At 39.0% G+C, this 21,462-nt stretch overlaps 1 long non-coding RNA gene across 17 annotated transcripts in view; it reads right to left on the bottom strand.

The window, feature by feature from the left end:
* LOC147378323 (uncharacterized) overlaps positions 1 to 21,462 on the bottom strand; it is a 209,773-nt gene that overhangs the window by 35,822 nt on the left and 152,489 nt on the right. For 7 of the 17 annotated variants that reach the window (XR_015151859.1, XR_015151860.1, XR_015151861.1 and 4 more), the window contains 3 exons: positions 17,724 to 17,841; positions 16,171 to 16,287; positions 6,682 to 6,862 (listed from right to left, as the gene is read on the bottom strand). This is a non-coding gene — a long non-coding RNA (uncharacterized LOC147378323). Of the gene's footprint in view, positions 1 to 6,681; positions 6,863 to 16,170; positions 16,288 to 17,723; positions 17,842 to 21,462 lie in introns of those variants that run through there. The other 10 variants (XR_015151871.1, XR_015151872.1, XR_015151873.1 and 7 more) reach the window with 2 other exon arrangements.

Here is a 21,462-nt window from a genome sequence, read left to right as displayed (position 1 = left end):
TGACTCATTGGAAAAGACTCTGATGCTGGGAGGGATTGGGGGCAGGAGGAGAAGGGGACGACAGAGGATGAGATGGCTGGATGGCATCACCGACTTGATGGACATGAGTCTGAGTGAACTCCGGGAGTTGGTGATGGAGAGGGAGGCCTGCTGTGCTGCAATTCATGGGGTAGCAAAGAGTCGGACATGACTGAGCAACTGAACTGAACTGAACTGAATATCAACTGAATGCTTTCTACACACCAATCAGTGTTCAACATACTCTACATCCACTAATACCTTTTGTATGCACAACCATAAGAAATTCTATTACAGTCAGTATTTTGTACAAGTTGAAAGCGGGATACAAAGAGGTGAAGTAAAATAACTTACCTGAAGCTATACAATGGCTAAAGGAGGGATTCAAAATTAGGTAGTCTGTCTTTTGTTTCCACATTTTTAACCACCACATGATACACTGCATTGTAATTAGTCAAATGGACAAGGCTCCTATCTGCCATTCAAGGGTGTCTCCGTTCCTGCCATCTGTCTTTTTTTTTCTTTGTTTTTGTAGAATATGTGCTACCCCTAACTCAAAGTGCATGGTGCTCAGAAGCATAGTGATAACATATGAGTCTTCCAGGGCAGAAAGCTCACTGTCAATAAAAATCTCCAGACATAGTTCTGAAGCGGCCATTTTTCTTTTACTGTTAAGAGTTTCCAAAGAAAGACATTCTAGGTGATATAGTTATTTCTCTTTCTTTCCTTATAATCATAAATAAAAGGCTAAAGTGTGCAGATCTAATAGTGTGCTAAGTGTAACACTTTCATACTCTAGTTACTATAACATTTATTGCCTATTTTAGATGAAGAAATACGTTTTGGAAGGCAAAAGAAGCTCTTCAGTATCTACTAAGTGGTAGAGCTCAGGTTTAAGACAATTTCTGTCTGAATCCAAAGCCCACACCTCTAACCACTAATCTGAAAAGGTGCAGCAACATAAGGTAATTCACTTCACAGAGAATTGTGACCCTATATGGGGATGACTCTAGGAGAATTTTAGGAGGAGGAGAGCACTTTGAATCTGGCTCATATTGCCATTTTTCCTACTTCAAAGAGCAAAATCTCTGAGGTAATTATGAAGTGTCTCTCTCTCTTTTTTTTTTAACAAATCCTAGATGACTATGATATTTAGAAAATGCTAGGATTAGGTACCTATTCCAGAACTTTCCCTACCTGAAAAGAAAGCACAAATACCTGAAAAATATACTTGAGAATATTTAGCCAAAAGGATTTTTAGGCAGAAAGGTGCTATATCTTTCTGCCCTCATATGCTCTCCACTGTCACTTACAAGATACTAGAATATTTTTTTATAAATATTAAATGAAAAAAGAATATAATTTTATTTGTCTCTAAATACTGACCAAAAAGGTTTTTGTTGCCAGATTGCTTTTCTTCCCTCATGATGTTTGATATATATATCAAGAAAAATACTATTTTACTTTAAAGACTATTACACATTTAAATAATAGAATTAAGTGAACAAATATTTATTATGAACACATCCTAATGACTTGTGTAGCTAAAAGAAAAATATTTTATCAATGGATATGAATGTAAAATATGGAGCATTTGATCCTTGAAAAATTTTGGCTTTTAGATAACTAAGATAGTTCGTATCTTCAAAAATCTTTACATAGCCTTCATGACACGGCAAAGTTTTTTTATCTTCCATTTCTGGCAATCTGTGATAAAATCATTCAAACTTTGAATCAATAACTATTTCACAGAGGAAAAAGAAAAATCAAACGAACAATCTAATGAAGCAACTTAGAACACCAATGGGCACACGCAACAAAGTCTCAAAAAATTCCTGCCCTTTCTAGTAAAAAGACCAGGAAATGACTAGCAATACAGAAAACGTTTATGCAATAATTATCTTACTCAAACTAAAGACTACAAGAAAACCTAATCCCAACCCCAACCCACCAACACAAGATAATTGGGGAGCCTAGATTTTTACCTCATGTGGCTGTAACTAGGAATGGCTCCAACTCCCAGGGTTCTGATTCTGAGAAGCCCAAGTGGTAAGCAGGGCCCTTCATTCCCATCAACTGGTAACAAGTTCCCTTCTACTTGTGGTGTCAGTAGAAACCAAGTGAGGTAGAAGACCTGTGCTTCCCCCACACCAGTCAGTAATCAGGTACACTTCTCAATGGGCTGGTGTCAAAGGAGGCCTAGTAGAAAATCAGGAATTCTACTACCACTAATTGCAATGAGGCCAACCTATCTCTGGTATCACCCACTGCTCTATGGTGTCAGTGTCAATGGAGACCAACAGTAAGCAGTAATAAAGTATCTTTGCCCTCCCCAACCAGCGTGATATCATGAAAACCTAGTATAGAGTCAGAACTTCCAACCCTGTCCTGCAGTAATGAAGAGTCCTTCCCCTGCTAGAGTGTCAAAAGAGGTTAGATGGGGAATTGGACTTCCACTCCCACTTGACAGTAATGAGGTAGCACCGCTCTTTCCCCACCAGCCCAGTGTTAAATGAAGTCAGCTAAAGCACACATTTAACTAAGATCCAGAGTCTCACAACATAATACTCAAAACATACAGTTATACTTAAAAATCATTTGGTATAATCAGAACCAGAAAAACTCAATTTGAATGAGAAATGGCAGTCAACAGACACCAACACCAAGATGACATAGATGTTGTAATTATCTCACTAGGACTGTAAAGCAGCCATCATAAATATGCTTCAATAAGTAATTACAAACATGCTTGAAACAAATGAAAAAATATAATACCTTGGCAAAGAAATAGAAGACATTAAGAAGAATCAGTAACTAAACTAAAATAAAGCACTAGATGAGCTCAATAGCAGAATGGAAATGACAAAGAAAAAAATCAGTGAGCTTGAAAATAAAACAATAGAAGTCCCCCAATCTGAACAACAGAGAGAAATGGACTGAAACAACAAGTGATCAAAACTTTAAAATGTATAGAGGTGAAGAAGACAGTAGTAGTTGCCAGGGATTAGGAATGTATGGGAGGTAGGGGTGTGACTATAAAGAGGTTGTAACATGAGGAAGATCTTAGAAATGATAGGATACTTCTATATCTTTATTGCATTGGTGGTTCCATGGAGCTACATGTGTGATAAGATGTCACAGAACTACACACACACACCACTATCAATTTACTAAATTTAATACTTTTCATTACTGTTCTTATTTATTTTTTCAGTAAAAAATTTCACAAGTGTAATGGCCTTAAGCAATGGAATTTATTATCACACAGTTCTGGGTCACAAGTCTGGGCACAGTGTGGCTCAGCTGATTTTTTACTCCTGGTTTCATGGAGCCTAAATCATGGTGCTGGCAGGTTGCATTCCTTCGAGAGGTTTTGGGTTAACTCCACTTTCAAGCTCATGCAGGTTATTGGTAGAATTCAGTTCCTTGTGGTTGTAAGATGAAAACCTCTGCTTCCCTACTGGGTATTGGTAGGGGTCATTATTAATTTCCAGAGGTTACCTGTATTTCTTGGCTCATGGACTCCTTTCTTCATCGTCAAAGCCAGCAGTTGCAGGTCAAGTACTTCTCACTCTCCAAATCTCTCTACCTTTCTCTCTGCTTTCATTTATCCTCTGTTTTCTTCTTTCCACCACATCTGACTTCAATTGGAGAAATTTTCTCTGCATTCAAGGGCTCAAGTGATTAGATTATGTCAAACTGGACAATCCAGGATAAATGTCCTTATTTTAAGACCCATAAACTTATGGCATTGGTATATTTCCTTCACAGCAGTGCCTGGGTTAGTGTTCAAATAATCAGGAGATGGGAATCTTGAGGAGACATTGCTAAAATTCTGCTTATCACAATTATGCAAAATATAACCATGGGAGGAAACTGGATAAAGGTTATATCAAATCTCTATGCTATTTTGGCAACTTTTTGTGAATTTATAATTACTTCAAAATGAAAAGTTTTTAAAATGCATAGAAGAAAACTAAAAGCAAAATAAATATATTTTCTATCAAAAAATATTTTCCACCACCAGAGGACCTACAGTGAAAGAAATACTAGGGAAGGTCCTTAAAGTAGGAAAATTTTTATCTCAGTTGGAGATATGGAATTGCAGGAAACAAAGACACTTAAAAGGGTAAATATGTGAGGAAAATCTAAGTTAATATTAATTTTATAATACAGTAAAAATGACAGGCTAGGTTTAAAATATGTATAGAATTGAAATGCACATCAAGAATAGCATAAAGAGAAGGAAGGACTTAAATGGAGTTCAAGTGTTTTAATATATTTACTTTTATATAATATATTTACTTATATATACTTTTATATAATTTTAATATATTTAATACATTGTTAGGAAGTTTAAAATGATTAAACTGAAGATGACACTAGAAAAGTTAAGGATGTATATTATAGTCTTTAGTGTAACCACTAAATGGATGATGAAAGATTGTATTAACAAGCCGACAGAGACAAAGAAGTGGGAAAATAAAAGATTCTGCCACATTCACCCAAAAGATAACTAGAAAGGAGAAACCAGCAATGAATATTAGGTGGGACAAAGAGAAGCTTCAAATATATCAACAAATACATTAAATGTAAGCAGGCTACATCTTCTAATTAAAAGGCAAAGACTGTAAGAACAGATAACAAAAAACTACACGCTGCTTAGAAGAAACACATTTAACGTAAGGAGACAAGTTGAAAGTAAAGGATGAAAAAAAAAAACATGCACATAAAGCTACTCTTCCACAAAAGACACCCTAATATAGCTATGTTAAAATCACAAAAAAAAAGAGATTAAAGAAAACTGATAGAGACATTTTATGATGTTGAAAGTGCCAATCTTCCCAGAAGATATAATTCTTAACATGTAGGTACTAATAGCATAACAAAATATGTTAAGTAAAAACTGGCAGAATTAATAAAATTTGGCAAATTCACAAGTGTGGTTAGAGATTTTATTAAGCATTTCTCAGTAACAAAATAGATTAAAATAAATCAGGAAGGATATAAAATATTTGAATTAGCACAACTAATAAACTTTATCTAATTCACATATGTATAATAACATTTAAGAACATTCATTTTAATGCCCACAGAACATTTTTAAAAATTGCACATATAAACCAAGCAGCTAGTCTTAAACTGCAAAAGATTGAAATCATACAATGTTTTTTTATTACAGTGGAATTAAGACTGAAATCTATAACAACATTAAAAATTAACTAGAAGATGGTTAAATGTTTGGAAACTAAGTAATACATTTGTAAAGAACACATGGGTCAAAAAAAGAAATTCCAATGAAAATTAGAAAATGTTTGGAAGTGAAAAAATAACTGAAATACGGTATATCAAAATTCACAGAGTACAGCAAAAACTTGTGCTTGAAGGAAAATTTATAGCTTTATTTGTATATATTAGGGGAAAATGTCAGGCTAAAAATCCAGTAACATTTCTAGAGAAGTTAGAAATAGAAGAGTAAATGTTATCCTACCTTTTTTTATTTGCAAATGTTTTAAATCCTTGAGTTTTCAAGCTAGAGCTTTCTAAATCCATATATTCTTTGAAGAGATGTCATAATTGTTGGATTTAAAATGATAGGTGCCTCTAGGAGGAACTCACCATTAGTCAGTTTAGAGGGTTTAATCAAAACCCCTAATTTGTATTTGAAATTGTTGCTGCCATATTGTGAACCTGTTAACAGCATCTATATCTTAATGGAGATTTAATGTGGCTGTATTTTCTAGTTTGAAATGCTATTGTAAGTATTAATACATGTTTTTAAAGCTCTTATAAATCTGTAGATGAACAGATCAATATACATGCAAAAGCTTGGTTTTTCAAACCATTTACAATGTTCAGAATAAAAGAAAGAAGAGAAAAATTGAAATGTGAACTGAACCACAAAATTGGAGTGTTTACTTTCCTCTCTTCATTTTTAAAACAAGCAAGGCTCAGAGTAATGAAAGATAAAGGTAGCTATAGAATTGGTTTTCCAACTCATGAACAGTAGTCTAAAAATAAGCTAACTGGCTGAAGAAAGACATAGGAAGCTCTTAAATAAAACAAGTAACTAGTATTTTTCAATTTGATAATAATGAGAAAGTAGGTATCAAATTTGACCAAACTTTTCAGTGGATTTCTTATTATTCACTCACCAACTCATTCATTCAACCACACATAAATCCAAGAGATACTTGTTAACTCTGACAGGCACTGTAATAGTGCAGGAGATATAATGGTGAGCAGAGATGTGCTTTCTTTCCTCTTGGTTAGGAGAGAACGACATTAAAACAGTCAAATAAATAAATAAATAAGTACAGACTGAGATTCTCTCCTATGACAGAGAGGCACAGGGCGTTTTGTGAGATTAACAGGACATTTGGTGTAGAGGGTATGAGAAAGCTCGAGCTAGGTCTTATATGAGCATCAGTTTGTAAGATAGAGGTTGGTTAATTAGGTCAAAGAGAGAAGTGAAGGGGAAGAGCCTTCTGGGCAGAATAAATAATACAAACAAAGGCTTCTGGTTGGTGTAAGGAACTGAATCAAGGCCAGTGTGGCCAAACAAAGAACATGAGGGGAAAGAAGGAAAGGGGGAAGCTGAAGAGAGAGTGAAGAAGGTGGGATGGAGGTGTGGAGGTCAGCAGAGATTCCTGGAGTCTCAAAGGCCATCTTCAAGATTTTTTCTATCTCCTAACAGCAAAGCAAAACTGGGAATGGTTTTTACTTTCTTCAGATTGGCCAGGGCTTTAGCTTCCAAGGGGAGGCAATGTCCTTCCAAACATTGTTCCAAGCTCCAACCTACCATCTTCTCACATAAATGATGCAGAAGATCCCCATTGATCTCCTGGAATGGGGGAAGTGACACCTGTTAAAAAATATTGTACTAAACATATCATTTCCTTGCTAAAACCTGTCACTTCTCTTTGCCAAATCTACTTTTAATGATTCCTGCTTCTGCCAACCCATTATATGTACCGTCGCCTACACAAATCGTTCCTACTTTCTTCCACTTCTGGTCATGCTGCTCTTTGCTCCATGAAAGCTCCATGCAGCTTTCACCTAAACTGCAACTATCTTACACAACAAGCTCGAAGTTGCATCTCCCTTTTCTTTAGGACATTCCCACCCACAGCCAGGTCCTTCTGGCCTGCATTGCACACTCACTAAGCACACCCCATAAGCAAAGAAAGCTCTCAGGAAATTTGCAGAGCTGGAAGTGAGAAGCCACCAACGTGCATTGGAAAACGATGTTCCTGTAGGATGTGGTAGGAGTACTTTCAGCAGCTGCCACAACCATTTCATACTTTTGCTGTTGCATGTATTTCTACTTGTAATTCTTTTCTTCCAATTTTTATATTTTAAAAAGCTTACCCAGAGATTTTGCCTCTCCACAAGGACTTTCCTAATTGCACCAACGTAATGTGGTCTTTTCAGGCTGGAAGTTTCTGTGATTCTTATTGCACATCATATTACAGTCTGCCTTGGATTATATTTATTTATATGTGGATTTCAATGATTGACTCTTGAAATTTGTGATCCCCACATTTCTTTTTTTTTTTTTTTCCTGCAAGGCCTAACACAATATTTTGCCCATAGTAAGTGCTCAGTAAATACTGGTTGGATTAAATTGTGTTCCACATTAAAAATGACTAAGCACAAAATGTACTTATGTTCTCCACCATGCAAGTGTTATAGTCAGCCTCTTGGGAAATGTTTGCTGGAACATCTCTTCTCCTTCTTTAATGAATTTTGATCTTACATCGCATTTAAATGCCTTGGAGATACAAAAGACAAATATATCCTCATGTAATTTAAATGACAATCAGTGGGCTATTTTTTCCTTATTAATATACAGAATGTTGGTGGTCACAGCAGGTAACTGATGAGACTGATGTCAACGTCCTGATAATTGTCTGCCTGATTGCTCCCAGTCTGGGAGGCTGCATAATCACAGAAACAACAAGTGATTTGATCAGGACCAGGATAGTTCATCGATTGTCCTCAAGTGAGCTGGGTGTTGGCATTGGATGAGCTAACTGTGATATCTCAGGGGAGCCCCTCAGGAAGAAATCAATATTAAGATTTCAAAATATTATAGAAAGGAACTACAGGAAGCTTCTATGAGATGCAATCCTAGGAGTACTTGGTGTCATGGAAGGAGACTTGATGCGATTAGTCATCACATCAGACTCTATTAATTGGGACTCCAGCCAAAGGCATTTAAAAAGGTTTGAGGATCCTAACAGATGACTCAGCCATGTGATTACTTTGGCTTCCATGCTTCTCAACAGTTTTCTAAACAGTCTGAACTATATATTAACCAATTGTTAACAAAAATATTCTCCAAACAAAATCATTGTTTCTCCAATGGAATCATTGTTCATTCCATTCTCCAATGGAAATCATTGTTTCCATTACAGGATAGGGAAATATGCAAGTGACAAGGCCTTAGTAGTGATTAAAGGACATATTACTTTTGACAATGACTTTTAATACATAAAAATGTTGCACATATGTTGAAATTTTATCCTTCACTTGACAGCATTTTTAGATAAGTGACATTCGCACAATTAGGTAATCTACCTTGTGGGTTGAATATTCCCAAACTTTGGCATACAGGCTTTCCTTGCTCCAAGCCATTGCCATTCCTGTCTGGTTCTTTGGAGTCAATTTTACTTTTAATTTAAAACCTTTCAGTAGCCAGGTTTCTCCCCTTCCTTATACATTATGCTCACTGATTTATGACATCTAGGAGTTCAAGGAAAGCAAAAGGATACAGCAAAGTTCATACCTAACTGGTACTGCTGTGTTGATTTGGCACAAGAGCTTTCTGAACTTGCTAAGTGCTGAAAACTAATTTGTCCTCTGTGAAGCACCTTTATGAGTTCTTTGTAGTCCCCAATCTCTGAGGATCTCCAACATGCTATTCCTTCCCTAAAGATTAACACATTTCTACCCTTTTTCAGACTTTAAGAATACAGCAATACCATTAGCTTCTCTCAGCCAAAGTCCATTTGTTCTTCTAGATGGTCTTCTGAGTTAAGACTTCTTTTGCAAAAAGGCCAGGGAAAACTCACACATTCTCCCAACTAAGTCTGTAAGTACAATTATTTTCCAAAGGGCAGACACAGAAGCCAGCTTCTCATTTTACATATTTCTCACAGAAAGCAGAAGGCAGAGCCCAGTCCACAGTGTCTCCACCAAAATACATTAAGCTTTTCTAACAATTTCCTTTGACCAAGGGCTTGCAATTGTCCATTACCCACTGAACTACGGCTTGACAAGTCTTTGGTCAGGCTTCTGTCTTATCTATATGTCCCTAAACTCTGGCTTACTTTGAAAGAGTACTTAAGTACATGCGCTTTAACAGATCATTCTGAGAATCAGCTGATGATTTAGAGAAATATTTCCTGTTAAACTTCCCTGATTATGCTTTCTTCTCACCCCTACCAGTTACCCTGTCCCCCATAGAGTTCCAGCTAGTCCTGTTTTGTTGTTGTTCAGTGGCTAAATCGTGACTGACTCATCGTGACTCCATAGACTGAGGGTTCCCTGCCCTTCACTATCTTCTGGAATTTGCTCAAACTCATGTCCATTAATTTGGTGATGCCATCCAACCACCTCATTCTTTCTTAACTCCTTCTCCTCCTGCCTTCAATCTTTCTCAGCATCAGGGTCATTTCCAATGAGTTGGCTCTTCCCATCAGGTGGCCAAAGTATTGGAGCTTCAACTTTAGCATCAGTCTTTCCAATGAAAGGTTGAATATTGATTGATTGGTTTGATTTTCTTGCATCCAAGGGACTCTCAAGAGTCTTCTCCAGTACCACAGTTCGAAAGTATCAATTCTTTGGTGCTCAGCCTTCTTTATGGGCCAACTCTCATGTCTGTACATGACTACTGGAAAAACCACAGCTTTGACTATAAGGACCTTTGTCAGCAAAGCAATGTCTCTGCTTTTTAGTACACTGTCTAGGTTTCTCATAGCTTTTCTTCCAAGGAGCAAACGTCTTCTAATTTCATGGTTGAAGTCAATGTCTGCAGTGATTTTGGAGCCCAAGAAAAGAAAATCTGTCACTGTTTCCACTTTTTCCCCATCTATTTGCCATGAAGTGATGGGGCCGTTGTTGAGTTTTAAGTCAGCTTTTTCATTCTCCTCTTTCACCTTCATCAAGAGGCTCTTCAGTTCCTCTTCACTCTCTGCCAATAGGGTGGTTTCATCTGTATATCTGAGATTATTGATATTTATCCCTGCAATCTTGATTCCAGCTTGTGATTCATCCAGACCAGCATTTCACATGATGTACTCTGCACATAAATTAAGTAAGCAGGGTGACAATATATAGTCTTAAAGTACTCCTTTCCCAATTTTGAACCAGTCTGTTGTTCCATGTCCAGTTCTAACTGTTGCTTCTTGATCTTCATACAGGTTTCTCAGGAGACAGGTAAGGTGGTCTGGTATTCCCATCTCTTTAAGAATTTTCCAGTTTGTTGTGATCCATACAGTTAAAGGCTTTTGAGTAGTCAATGAAACAGAAGTAGTGTTTTTATTTTTTATTTTTTTTCCTTTCTGGAATTACCTTGCTTTCTCAATGATCCAGTGGATCTTTGAGATTTTGGCAATTTGATCTTTGGTTCCTCTGACTTTTCTAAATCCAGATTGTACATTTGGAAGTTCTCAGTTCACATACTGAAATTTGCTCAAACTCATGTCCATTTAGTTGGTGATGCCATCCAACCATCTCATTCTCTGTCACCCTCTTATCCTCCTGCCTTCAATCTTTCCCAACATCAGGGTCTTTTCCAGTGAATCAGATCTTCACATCAGGTGGCCAAAGTATTGGCACTTCAGCTTCAGCATCAGTTCTTCCAATGAATGTTCAGGGTTGATTTCCTTTACAATTGACTGGTTTGATCTCCTTGCAGTTCAAGGGACTCTCAAGAGTCTTCTCCAGCACCACAGTTCAAAAGTTTCAATTCTTTGGAGCTCAGCCTTCTTTATGGTCCAACTCTCACATCCATACATGACTGCTGGAAAAACCAGAGCACCACCTGGGAAGCCCAATTTGTAGGGTGCATCACTTCTTTTAAAGGAAGGACTTGATATGTATGTTTGGCTTAGTCAGTTCAGTCAGTTTAGTTCAGTCGCTCAGTTGTGTCAGACTCTGCGACCCCATGAATCGCAGCACGCCAGGCCTCCCTATCCATCACCAACTCCCGGAGTTCACTCAGACTCACGTCCATTGAGTCAGTGATGCCATCCAGCCATCTCACCCTCTGTCGTCCCCTTCTCTTCCTGCCCCCAATCCCTCCCAGCATCAATGGGAAACAGATGGGGAAATAGTAGAAACAGTGTCAGACTTTATTTTGGGGGGCTCCAAAATCACTACAGATGGTGACTGCAGCCATGAAATTAAAAGACGCTTACTCCTTGGAAGGAAAGTTATGACCAACCTAGATAGCATATTCAAAAGCAGAGACATGACTTTGCTAACAAAGGTCCGTCTAGTCAAGGCTATGGTTTTTCCAGTGGTCATGTATGGATGTGAGAGTTGGACTGTGAAGAAAGCTGAAGAATTGATGCTTTGGAACTGTGGTGTTGGAGAAGACTCTTGAGTGTCCCTTGGACTGCAAGGAGATCCAACCAGTCCATTCTAAAGGAGATCAGCCCTGGGATTTCTTTGGAAGGAATGATGCTAAAGTTGAAACTCCAGTACTTTGGCCACCTCATGCAATTAGTACATTGAAACATTATGATTTTACATATCATAAATTATGATTTTACATAATCATAAAAATTGTTATTTTACAACTGTGAGTTTTCCAGTTATAGGGCAGTGCATGGGGCAAACGTTGGAAGTAAAAAACTATTCGAGAAAAAAAAGTGTGATTTTTTTTTTTCAGTTAAATCTTTGAAAAGTTCTAAGCATATGAATGCAAATTTCCCCATTATGTCTGATAGCACAGATTATTATACTAAGGAGAACACTTTTAGCTAAGTAATGTATACCCATTTTGTAATGTCCTTTTCAAAACTAAAATATCCCACCTAGTTAGGCAAAGGGCAGGTTATACAGAGCCCTAAACTCCAGGGTGAGAAGTCTGCATTTTATTCCCAGTGAGATGGAAGGTTTTGGATGATTTCCAACAGGGAATCCTCATAATTTACACTTTTAAAAGCTCCCTCTTGGCTCTTAGGGTGGAGAAAGAATGCTAGAGGACAGGAATAGCAGTTAGGAATACAGTCTAGATAAAAGATGATGGCTATTTGGACACAGTGCAGCTACCAAGCAACTCAGAATGAATCTTTCGGGGGCCGAGGCTGAAGAAACTGTCAAGTCACACAAAAGGGCATACTTAAGTAGGGTGCATGTTTTTTGTTTTCTCTCACCTTTTTTGCTTTCACAGGGCACATATTCACCCATCTGCACCACATATTACCCCCAACTCCTGCCCTGGCTGTGGTCACCTTAGACTTCTTTCTCTCTTCAACAATTTTAATCTTGGCAACTGAGAAGACATCAACTTTGGGTATCAAGTATGCAAAAACTTTAGGTATAAAACACCAATCACCCTTTAACTTCAGAGAAAGTAGGCGAAAAGCACTACCACTTAGTGGTCATTGCACTGTTTGATATCTACCCTTCCTGGGGTCAAATTCTAGATCCAATGATAATCAACTATGATCTCGGACAAGCTGCTGAAATCCTCTGTGCCTCAATCGCCTTATATGTAAAACAGGAATACCAACAGTACATATCTCACATGATTGTTACAAAGATTCCATGAGTTGACATTTACAAAGTGCTTAGAACTCTACCTAACACGTAATACATGCTACTTGGGTATTCGCTCTTATCATTACTTACCTTTTACAGCTGCATGAGAAATAGATAAATAATGCCTGAAAAGCACTCAGCACAGGGGCTCACACATACAAAGTGAGCATCCAATGAATGCTCAACTATTATTACTTTGCTCAAATATGACACAAACCTTAGCAATGATCCTTTTTTTTTTTTTTTACCTATCTTGCAGTTTCTATTTTCTTTTTCAGCCCCTATGAGGTCATCTATGCCTGTGCCTGTGTCTGCAATGAGTATATTTAACCTTGGAGCCAAGACAAAAGATACTGGAAAAGAGGCAGAAGACACAGGCTCATTTCCCAGTTTTTCTGCTTTATTTAAAAAATAAATAAAACTGCTTCTCTTAAGAGTTAGGTACCACATTTTTGAGATTCCAGCTGAGGTAAATTCGTTGAATAGGTCATTAATTTTAGCACTCTTACATGAAATGAAAGCAGTTTTAGAAAGTGTGCCTTTGTCTGGGTTAATTAGCAAATGAGAATATTGGGACTTTAGTGCATTTTTTTGCTTCAGCAATTCCTGTAATTATTTTTTTAGGTTCATGTTCCATATAAACTGTATTACAAAGATACTTTTAATACCCATTTTGTGATACAGGAATATTAGTAGTGTTCAAGATACATCAGGGGACGGAGGACAGTATAAGGGCTGTGTTGCTTAAAGAAAAGAAAGAAACTAAAGAGAAAGGAATTGAGGAAAAGAGATGAGGCTGTCAAAACGAGAAAGGACACAGTGAAGAGAGAACAGCACCAAAAGGAGGCTCCCTTAAGAGCCTGTTCCATTTTGCCATCTGACTCCCTGGATCCAAACCTCATTTTTATCATCTTAATGTTTATATTGTTAGTGACATCCTTGACTTCTGTAACTTCTGCAAGCCTCATAAGGAATCTCTCCAATTATTGGAGTTTTTCACAGGTCTTTAAAAGTATCTGGCAGCAAGATTATGTTACATGACAGTAAACAGATGCTTAGTCATGGAATGATGAGTACAGGTGCTGGGTGCTGCCTGAATCAGTGCAGAGTATATTTTTTTCCCTTCCTTTTGGTTTCAACCAATTTATTAGAATAAAATTGGCATCAGATGCCCAGATTAACATGTATACTGCCTCCTTTATTTGGCTGTAAAAAAAAAAATTAGAGAATCCCTTCCGCTCACATCCCCATATTGTCTGCTGCTCCAGGTTAAACTGTAGTGTGATATGTATCCAACCTGCCTGGATGAGGGGAAGGCTCATTCTTGTGCGCAGTGTAGTGACGACTGTGCAAAATTACAAGAAGGTCAAGAAGAAACCTGGAAAGCACCCGAGGAAGATAGAGTTTTATAAAACTATATAAGGTCATTGAGTCAGAAGCAGTTTTCCTTGTTCCAGGACTATCTGGCTAGTTTGGGAATTAAGGTTTAGAGAGTAACAAAATCTGTATCAGATAATTTACATAGTCATTTTATCCATCCTTTGCTACCATGTTATAAAGTATCAAAAGCCCTATTTTACAGATTGGAAAACTGGTTCAGAGGAGTAAAATAACCAGCCTAAGGTGATGCTGCGTGTTGGAGTATTTATAAAATTAAATACTCAAGACAAGTTTGAGTCTAAGATTATCCCTGTACCTGTGTGATCAGCAAAGTGATTCCTGGTCTTAAGCACAGGCTTCAGAGAACCAGAACATATGTTTTTTAGGTAGTATTACTCAGGCTGGTGGAATGTAACACAGAGAAAATGACATCACAGATGTTCCTATGTGTCACACACACTGGCTATTTAAGTGTTTGTAACAGAATCCTACTCCAATAGGATTTTCAATGCACATGGCAAAAGAAATCTAATCCTGCCTGGGGCCCAGAACTCCCTGGCAGCTGAGGATGCAGGGGTTCTCCCCTAGGATCCTGGTGATGGACACTGTGCCTTGTCCTAGGATCCTTGAGGATCCTGAAGCAAAGGTTGCTCTTGATTCCAAGAGTCTCCATATCCTACATCTGACCACCCTAGATGGTAAAAAGTGCTCTCTCACCAATCAATGTATCAACCAATCTCATACACACACACACACATACACACAAACACACACACATCTCTCCTTCACATCTCTCTTAAGATTTCTTTGCTTCCTAATGTGCTGTGCTGTGCTTAGTCGATCAGTCATGTCTGACTCTTTGCGACCCCATGGACTGTAGCCCACCAGGCTCCTCTGTCCATGGGGATTTTCCAGGCAAGAATACTGGAATGGGTTGCCATGTCCTCCTCCAGGGAATCTTCCCAACCCAGGGATTGAACCCAGGTCTCCAGCATTGTAGGTGGATTCTTTACCATCTGAGCCACCAGGGAAGCCCTTCCTAATAGATTCTCTCAAGAGACTCCATGGAAGCTGGGATGGCTCCAGATCCATAGAACTATGCAGAGACATTTTTGATTATCACAACGACTCATGGGCACTTCTGATCTTTACTCTCATTTACTTCTGGCATAAGGATCAGAGATGCTAAATGTCCCCCAGTCTGTATAAACCCAAACCACACTCCCTGAGCAACAGTCCCTCTGAAGGAGCCCTGCACCCACATCTCCCTACCTTCCCTTCTTCCCACTTTTTAAATCAGTGCCCCATCCCCACCCAACAGCTCATTCCAGCAAGAGCCTTAAGGAAGAGGAGGGGAAATGGATTAACTTATCACCCAAGAAGATAACCTACTGTTCTGAGTTCTGACCTCTGCCGACCCAGGTTCTCCAGTTTCTTGGTTCACAGAGAACTTTGCTTTTTGCTTAGCTTGCTGAATACTCTTTATTGGCAGCTACTCGGAAGGCCCCCATTTGAAAGTCCCAGCCTGTGGGGTTGATTTTTGCTGCCAAAAACAGCAGTTGTTGAAGTCAGCTACATATTGCTGGGTCATCCATAAGGGTTTTGCCTTTTTTTCCTATGTGGAAAACATGTGTTCTGCCAAAGTCATGCCTACCCCCAGCATGGGAGCTGACAGGATTCCATTTGCTTCTAGCATAGGGAGAACTGACCCCTATAAATTACATTCTTCAATAATGGCCTGGCCCAGAGAAATCTGGCATCACCCCCAAATCTTTCTCTTTCCAGACTCTTGTAAGCTAGACAAGAGGAAGGGGGAAGGAAGGAGAGCAGTCAGGAACAACTTCTCAGACTCTGATTCGAGCCCCTGGGTGGATGTGATGCTCCTTAGTATCATCCTTAGTAAGATGTGGAAAACTGCCTGGGAAAAATCTGGAGACAGGAACATCAGGGGTTCAGTGCTGACCTTGTTAAGTCTGAGAGGCCTGTTAGACTTACTTAAATGGAGATGTTCGATGGCAGTTTGGTCCATGAGTTAGATTCCAGGGAGTGGCCAAGATTGAGATATACATTCGGGAGAGATGCACAGTTCTAAGTCTGTGGACTGAAGATGACCTAAAGAGAGAAACAAAAAGACATCTCAGTCTTAGCTGCAAGGTTTAGAACCACTGAGTACAAAATCATTACCGGGTTCTGAGTCTGGCAAATATTACTAACAGACTGTCTAGTTATGATGTCTAGTGTATGAAATTAACTACTGGAGTGTCAGTTTTACATATACCATTGCTGTTTCACAACCCTGAAGTAAAGAGTGAGATGGATACGATGGTGAGGTCATGGATGATTTTTAGTTTCTTTCTATATTGTTCAAATTCTCTACAATGAATGTGCAACAATTCTACTATGAGAAAAACACAATAAATATTTTAAACAGTAATAGCCTATATGTGGTGCACAGTGTACTGCAGTCGGTGATGATAAATTCATGCAAACTCCACCACATTATCAGGTGAACACCAGTGTAAGGGTGGGCATTCCTCCTGTAATTTTAAATGAATTATGTATATAAACGTTTATGATTTTAATGATCTAGAATAATGATGCCTTGGTAAAAGTGGTAAGACCAAGATGTCAGCACGATACTTTGGACATAATAAAAGCACATTTATTGAATAGACAAAAGGTCACAACTAAAAGTCACCCTACATGAGTCTATTAGCTTGAGGAGTTCACAGGCATGTTCCTTACATTTCTCTGTATCTTTTCCAACTCTCCAAATGCAAAGGGATAGCAAAAATGTAATCAGGGAAAAAATTCTTGGCCACAACTCACATTCCAAAGGAAAAAATAACAACAACAAAATACCCAAGCAAAACCATCAAACCACATCCTGGTAAAAACTTCTCATGTGCCGCGAGGGCATCATCTGGTCCCCATCATTACCAGCTGTGACTTGAACAACCGGAAAAGGCCAGAATGTAGCAAGAGGAGCTAAAATGAAAGGCCCGTGACAAGGCTTTGAAGCTGAGTGTGTTCAGCAGCATTTGTAACTAAGGTGGCGACTAGAGAATTAAAAAGGAACAGGAGGGCTCAGCCTAAGACGGAGTCACTAGAGCCTATTAATAAAGATGGGAGGAGTCTTTTCAGATCCAAATAAGAATGGCAATTTTCAGATCTATCACAAGAATGTTCTAGTTTTCATTCTGTTGATGTGAATTAATAGCCCACTTGGAGCAGTGTACATGCAGGTACTCAGGGAAATGGGACAGCAAAACTGAAGGACTTTATACCAAGTTGTAAAGAAATGACTCAATACTCTGAAACTGATATCAGCAAACTTAACCCTAACACCAATTTATCACTGCTATATCCTGGAGGCCAGTCCACAGAATCACAACTCCTAAGGATATAAATGTGTGATCAGATAAGTTAATCAAGATAAGCTTCTTACAGCAGAAACTTACATGCAGAGACTTACATGCTATGAGTCTCCCAGAGGGGTAAAACAGAACTGACATTTCCCTCAGTTCTTTGTTTATAAAAACTCTTACCCAGAGCATCCTAGACGAGTGATGTTCCAAAAAACACACTTGATAAATCCTTCTGAGCAGACATTAGGGTCACATAGGATTGATCAGGAAGAACTTTGTGGAAGTTGAAGCAGAGTTTCTAAACAGAGAGGTAAATAATTTGATGGAGAAATAAGAAGATAATTTAAACTGAAGAACCATACAATAGTTCAAAAATTAAATGTGTTTCTGAGGATGAGAACAAGCTATGTCTATGAAAGAGACATGGATTCCAAACTAGGTGTGGCTGAGACAGCTTTCTCTAAGAACTGCACTGGTGCTGTTCAGTCACTAAGTTCATGTCTGACTCTGCAACCCCATGGACTGTAGCCCCCAAGGCTCCTCTGTCTGTGGGATTTCCCAGGCAGGAATACTAGAGTAGGGTGCCATTTCCTTCTCTGGGAGATCTTCCCAACCCAGGGATCAAACCGCCTCTTCTGCATTGCACAAATCCTAACAAATCAAGTAACTGGAAAAATTCAACCAGCACTTTGAATTATAAAGAGGTCAAAAGTCAACCAGCACTTTGAATTATAAAGAGGTCAATGAGAAATGGTGGGTGAAGATTGAAGAATCTACTAATCTTATAGATAACATACCACAGAAGAGAATTCTTAATTTTAATAATTTTAAATTATTGTTTTGAATAATTTAAGAGTTGTCACAAATTTATAATGATCTACATATTTCAGAGCTAGTACATATTTAACTAGTTTTTATCAATTTGTCTCTTCTATAAGTTAGATTTGTCCCTTGGAAGGCTGCATGCTTTATAAGACAAATTCACAGTACTGTTTAATGCATTTGTTCTTTCGAGAATTCAGAATTATCAACCTTAAGGCAGAAATCCTGCCAGTTATAATCCTATCCTCACAAGACATCATCAAAATGCTGATTCATACTTGACTAAATAAGCTGCATATTAATTACTCATTTCAGTGTCAGAGTATTCATTATATATTGCTTTTTCCAAAGGAGGGAAAGATAAGGAGATGCTGATGCTTCCAGGGCATTTCATTAAAATGCACAATGCAGCAAAAATAAGTTACTTTTGCCCTTTAAATGAATTATGTAGAACAAATCTGTGAAAGTAATAGTGAAACAAAAGGCTTCATCATTTGGAGCCAAAAGGATATTTTTAGTCTCCTCTCTTAAATGCTTTTGGTGGCTCAAATCTATACAAGCTATGCTATAGTTTCTCCAGTCTATACCTCATGTGGAACTATTATCTATGCCTCTAGTTCCTCAGTACATATCTCCTCTGCTGCTGCTGCTGCTGCTAAGTCGCTTCAGTCGTGTCCGACCCTGTGCGACCCCATAGACGGCGGCCCACCAGGCTCCGCCGTCCCTGGGATTCTCCAGGCAAGAACACTGGAGTGGGTTGCCATTTCCTTCTCCAATGCATGAAAGTGAAAAATGAAAGTGAAGTCATTCAGTCGTGCCCGACTCTTAGCGACCCCATGGACTGAAGCCTACCAGGCTCCTCCATCCATGGGATTTTCCAGGCAAGAGTACTGGAGTGGGGTGCCATTGCCTTCTCCTCTCATTTGTATAGTAGGTTTTAATAAAGTCTGAGGCTACAGGGTGAACCTGACATAGTGGAAACTCATCCTGGACTTGGTCTCTGCTCCCCTGCCGTGTTTCAGGTCTGCCAGAGCAAGTCTTATGTAAGAATGCAAATCATGCTCCATCTGGTTAAATAGTGCTGCATACAGCAGCGCTGTGTGGGCTTCTCTTGTGGCTCAGCTGATAAATAATCTGCCTGCAATGCAGGGGACCTGGGTTCAATCCCGGGGTTGGGAAGATCCCCTGAAGAAGGGAAAGGCTACCCACTCCAGTATTCTGACCTGCAGAATTCCATAGACTGTATAGTCCATGAGGTCACAAAGAGTTGGACATGACTGAGCAACTTTAACACAGCATCCAGCTTGTCAGAAGCACTAAAATGGTAGACATTAGGCTGAGGATGGTTATAATTACAAGACTGAAGGGGAAAATGAGAATGAAGCTAATACTGTTTCTTTTTGGAGAACTAGAAAGACAGTACTCACCAAAGTTTCTCACCTTGATGTCAAGAATCCCTTAGAACCAGAACTCAAGCCACACTCCCTTGTAGGGTTTAGGCACAAATGGATATAGTGATATAATTTGATGGCCCAACGGTTTTCTGGATGGAGGCTGAAAAGTCTACTTGTAGGAAGCTTATGCTAAGGGAAAGGGTGAAGATGACCTGATCCTGTTACAAATGCTTAGTTATCAAAATGGAGGAGGTATCCTGGGTACATCCTGGCAAACACATTTCAGACCTGTCCCTGCTCTAGCCTTCTGGATACATGTATATGTCCAAGAAAGCAAGATGGAGCTATAAGTGCTCATTAATTATTTATACTAATTTATATAATACATCTATTGTGATCATACCCTGCCAGAACATTAGGCAAAGGGGTGGAAAAATATCACCTTCCTCACTTCCTACGCCTCCACATTCTTCTGACACCAAACTGGTAGGTTTGGTGTTATGGAGTCTCATGTGTTCTTGGTGAATCAGCCCACCTGCTAACTGTGCAGAGCAGAGCAAAGGGAGGGACTCGAATGGCCACTGAAGGAGTGTGGAGAAAGGGGACCCCCATGCCAGCAGAGGACATGCAGAGCTGTTTCAGGGAGGCACCATACACAGAACAGCAATTGGAGGACAAAACTGTCCAGTGTTACTGGGTGTGACCAGGGTGAAACTGCTGGGAGCCCATTTAAGATACCCCACAGAGAGTCCTGGAAATACTAGTGGGTGGGCAGGCAGGGAGCTGAAAATCCTCTGTCAAAAGATGAGGAAGGCCAGCGAAACTAGTGAAATTTTAGCTTTTGCTATGAATGTGACCTCAAGGGTTTTTTCTAGCTGATGAGTCCTGGGAGAAATATGTGGCATGTGTGAATCTGAGAGGTTCCCTTGCTCATTTTCTAACATAGAATAGAGGTCTGCTAACTGCCATTCTAGGAGAATCAGTTTAAGAACTCAAAATAGCTGGTCAGATATACCAAATTTCTTGTTTTCTTTCATTTTTCAGACATAGGAAAGCATGGGAGTGGTGTGATCATCTTGGGCCAGAAAACAAGATGGAAGAAGAGAAGTAGAGAGGGAGAGAGGCAGCCCAGGAGTCGATGAGCAACCGTCTTGTATTAGGCTCTTGGCTGGATTTCACTCATGGCCATTGTTTTAGTTGATTGTCCAACAAACAAACACACAAATCTGAATCAACTGTTACTATCAACATTTTACAGCAAATAACCATCTGGGTTGCAGGGGATAAAGTAACTTGTCCAAGATCACATAACTTTTAAGTGTTAAGAGTAAAAATTTGAATCAATGTCAATATGACATCAAAGTCCAGACCTGCACCCCCAAATATGAGCAAAGCAGCTTGATAGGAAAGACATTAACATTTCTATTTCTTTCGGACTTATGCTTGTCAGGAGGGCCATGCTAGTCCAGATCCAGTAGTGACCCACCATACATGGTTCACAAAACATTCAAGGAAGAGGGACCGAAGATGACAGTTGGGGTGTCCATGGTCTGCACACTCATCCATTAGCTTTTACTGAATTATAATGCACTGCTGTTTATGGGGCCCAGAGAAGTCACTTATATCATGATGACACAATGGGTTCTGATTCAAAGTCAGGCCAAAAATAATTATGAAGCCTATTTGAGGTATCGATATCTAAC

The sequence above is a fragment of the Bos grunniens genome, chromosome 2 (assembly GCF_055505025.1).
Source record: "Bos grunniens cultivar Pamir isolate PY7600 chromosome 2, Bosgru_T2T1.0, whole genome shotgun sequence".
Lineage (NCBI taxonomy): Eukaryota > Metazoa > Chordata > Mammalia > Artiodactyla > Bovidae > Bos > Bos grunniens.
The sequence above is the reverse complement of the archived record's forward strand: the minus strand, read 5'-3'. Positions and strand labels throughout refer to the sequence as shown.